We start from the raw sequence: 4,293 nt of genomic DNA on the forward strand, positions 1-4,293 counted from the left end.
TTGTTGATAAATTGTTCTGGGAAACAATAATTAACCACCGCCCGCCCACTCAGAATCATATGCTTTAGAAAACGACAAAAAAAATTGCGTGTATTACCATGTTCTTTACACGTCCTCGTATATATATAGAGAGAGTCCGATCCTAGTCATTAGTGAAGACTCTTATACTAGATTTTCTGTAGTTGCTATAGTTTCTTGTGTTCGAGAATTTGATTGAAACGATGTCGGGCAGTATACTGGTGACTGGGGGAGCAGGGTACATTGGGAGTCACACAGTGCTGCAATTGCTGCTGGGCGGGTATAAGGCTGTTGTTGTTGACAATTTGGACAATTCTTCCGATATTGCCATCCGGAGAGTCCAGGAACTCGCCGGTGAATATGGCGCCAACCTCACCTTTCACCAGGTTTTTTTTTTTTTTTTTTTTTTTTTTTTGTCTTAAAAACTTGAGAGGCCATCTCTTCATTTATAAGAAGAAACAGAGAGGTGGCGGAGATGTGTGAGGAAAACCTTGTAATTTTCCTTCTTCGTTATAGTGGAAAATCTATAGTGGCAAGTGGACATAGCTCTCATATTGTTAGTGAACCTACATTTTTGTGTTACATTTCATTCATCATCTCTTTCGGATTATTAGGGCTTAAACCCTGACAGAGCCTACGCTAGTGCCGTTTATAACTTCTCTATCTCTGTGTGTATGTTCCTTTTTTTCTTTCTTTTGGTTCCCTTGTGTAAGTTGCTATCAAATTTCTCTTATGGAAGTTCACCTAGCGATATTGATTTTTCCAGCTTTTCATTGAAGAAATATGCCGAGATATCTATAACTCCGACTCTGAATGGAAAATTATATTGCTGAGGTACTTCAATCCAGTTGGTGCACATCCTAGTGGCTATATTGGTGAAGATCCCCGTGGAATTCCAAACAATCTCATGCCATTTGTGCAGCAAGTAGCTGTTGGAAGGAGACCTGCACTGACAGTTTTTGGATCTGACTATGCAACGCAAGATGGCACAGGGGTAAACAGTTTTGGTTAGAAATTGATGGTGACCATATTTATAGTTGCTTAATTTTTCTGTTTAGTCATTGTTATTGGCATTCAATTGCTGCCAATTTTTATACAGTTGGTAAACATGAACTTCAGTACATTATCTGTGTGCCTATGCCTGTGACGAACTATACTCAATACGGTTCATAGTAAGTATAGTAATGCTAATAGCTTCCACCTGCCTCCATCATTTTGGCCGAAAAGAGAAGGAAAAAAAATAAAAGAAAATAATAATATAATTAAAGTTTCTGGATAGGTTGTTTATAGACTTTTGAGTCTCACGTCATCTTTGACTCATTTTAGAAAGTGACAGAGGCCAAAAAGATTGGAAAAAAACTGTAGTTTGCTTTCTTACTTGATGCACCAATATAGAATAATGGATTTTATGTTTCAGGTACGTGATTATATCCATGTTGTGGATTTAGCAGATGGCCATATTGCTGCTTTGAGCAAGCTATCTGATCCCTCTATAGGTATGGACTCAGAGAATGTAGAGTTCTTCTTTATCTGTCTTATTTCGGGGACATTTCTACCGAACAAAATTTTGTGATGTTATATTTTCTTATATGACTTCACTATGTGAGTTTGATAAACTTTTTGTTGAATACCTTTTATTTATAGACTTCTAATAGTTCTTAGACACTTGAGTACGACAGTGAGAATTGTTGCTTGAGATTTTTTATGTTTTGGTTGGGAAATTGAGGAAGGCGTGCGTAAGGTTTGTCAAGCGGATCTATACATTCAAAATCCAATGCTAGACTTGTTTTAGTTTAGTTGTAATGTTATCTACGTTGTGTACTTCAAACAAGTTCATTTCCTGATTCAAATTTTGAGAACCAGCTCCTGCCCAAGTTCATTTCCTGATTGAAGTTTTGAGAACCAGCTCCTGCCCATTATTCTCTCTATAAAGTTTTATAGTTAAAAATGATTTATTTATCATGATGTGTGTTAAACCAATCAGTAATCTGAACGAAAATCTTTGGGCTTGAGGCTTACACTAGAATATGAAGGAATCAGGATGCAGGTGATTACTGTAATTACAGTCACAGTCAAACAGGATTATGCTGTACAATTGCATCCTAAATAATGATTTTTCACAGTTCTTTGACAAATTTAGTGTTCCTTTATCTTATTACATCACTGTGTTACAAGCTGATTTAGTTTGTCTTCTGTGCGAGTATATAGCAATTCTTATGTTCACTTAGTACTCTAAAAATCATCCTACTCCCAACTCCTAAACTCATCATGTTACTGTAACTTCTAAAATCACATAGTACACTACTATGGCATTTCTCAAGTGTTCCTTTTTCTTATTACATTATCATGTTTTTTTATTGGCTTTTTATTTTTATTTTTATCTGAAGATATGTGAGATTTATATCAGCCTTTTTCCCATTTAACTTTTATGGGCCTTCTAAGCATATATTGTCTGATCTAAATTTTTGACATAGTTACTGGGAAGTTAATGATATACATAACAAAAAAAATTGATGAATTGTGCACATGAGCTGAGATAGTACTAGGTTTTGTTGTTTGTTGCATTAACACTTTTTCCAAATACTCTTATATCTTCATAAATTGGCTTTGCTCTTAGTTTCTAGACCTTTAAATACTTCATTACACCATGATTTATGGGTGTTTCATTTACAACATTACAATTGTGACAGCTGTTGAATACTTTACTTTTTTGAAACTGTGTACAGTTGCAATTTATTTATTAGTCATAGACCTAGTCTTCGTGCGCAAGAGGGTACAGTTTTGTCCTGTATAGTTAAACGCATGGCCTCTTTTCCAGGGATAGTTTGCTCCTATATTAGCTGTGAAGCAAACAAGGCTGCTCATGTCTTTGCAGGAAAAGCTTGTTTCTTTTCCAGAATAGTGTTTAGCTAGTTAGAAACACCCCCCTGCTATTTTGCGAACTAAAAAAAAAAAATTGGAGCTTGTTACCTGGACATCATTTTTTGTTTTGTTTTTTGAATTAATTTATCTACTCTTCTTGCTTTGTACCTAATGGTGGTTTTCCACTATGACTTCATTCCAACTATTACACGTGGACTGCAGGCTGTGAGATATACAATCTGGGAACAGGGAAGGGTACGTCAGTCTTGGAAATGGTAGCTGCATTTGAGAAGGCATCTGGGAAGGTATAATCCTTGAAATTTACTTTTTTGACCAAACATGTCATAATAGTTGCTCTGCACATGTTGGTTAGCATTTAATTATGCATTGATTATTTCCAGTTCAGGTAATCATGATTTTTTTGTTCTGCTTTTCTAGAAAATCCCTCTGGTGATGGCTGGTCGACGACCTGGTGATGCTGAGGTTGTATATGCTTCAACGGAGAAAGCTGAACGTGAATTGAATTGGAAGTAAGTATTGAACTCACTACAACACTATTTTGAGATACCTATGTAAGGCTAAATTGTTATTTTTAAGTGCTTGGTGTATGGTACTGAACAGGACTGGAGAAAATCAAATAAAAGTGCATTTTGGTAGTGTTTTAAATGGTTTCAAGTTATAAATAGCTAGAAGCTAGTGGTGGATAATACTTGTGGATCTCTCAAAATGTGTGGATAAAAAGTAGTTAAGTGTTTATAAAGAGTCATGAGCCAAACATAGGCTAACTATAAAAAGCTAAAATCTTGTTCATAATAGTATCTAGTCCCATCTAATACTACCCAAATGCTGCAGTTCTCATAATATATAAATGACAATTTAGTAATGCTTTAGTCTCGGTGATGTAAAATTCATTATATATATATAATTGGTTATTTTTATCCTCCGGTTCTATCCCAGTTGAACGTTATGACACATTCTCTACCACATTCACTTTCCTGACAGAATTTCTCGTGTTTGCAGCGCAAAATATGGCATTGATGAGATGTGCCGAGATCAGTGGAACTGGGCCAGCAAGAACCCATATGGTTACGAGTCTCAGTTGTCTACCAATTAACTGAGGAACCATGTCTAAGTCCCTTATCTACCAATTAACCAAGGAACCATGTCTAAGCCCCTAAACTATGTCGTTTTCTATTTGATTTCACATGTCCATGGCTGCTAAAATGCCACGTTTTGGGCTAAAAATTCCTTGTGTGTGTGTTGAATTGGGTGAGTTGGGTAAATTTGCGAATTGGATTTTATCAGTATGGAAATGTTCTATATAATGAGGAAAGCTGTTATCTTGAATACAAGGCAGACTTCTTGCGAGACGAAGTAATAAATGAAAAAGTGAATGGTTTCCTTTTTTCATAA

General features: G+C 35.8%; 1 pseudogene; it reads left to right on the forward strand.

Annotated features, from left to right (window-relative positions):
- Window positions 1-221: 221 nt before the first annotated feature.
- On the forward strand, window positions 222-4,293 carry LOC111371170 (annotated as a pseudogene).

Source organism: Olea europaea, chromosome 22 (assembly GCF_002742605.1).
Source record: "Olea europaea var. sylvestris chromosome 22, O_europaea_v1, whole genome shotgun sequence".
In the NCBI taxonomy this organism is placed as follows: domain Eukaryota; kingdom Viridiplantae; phylum Streptophyta; class Magnoliopsida; order Lamiales; family Oleaceae; genus Olea; species Olea europaea.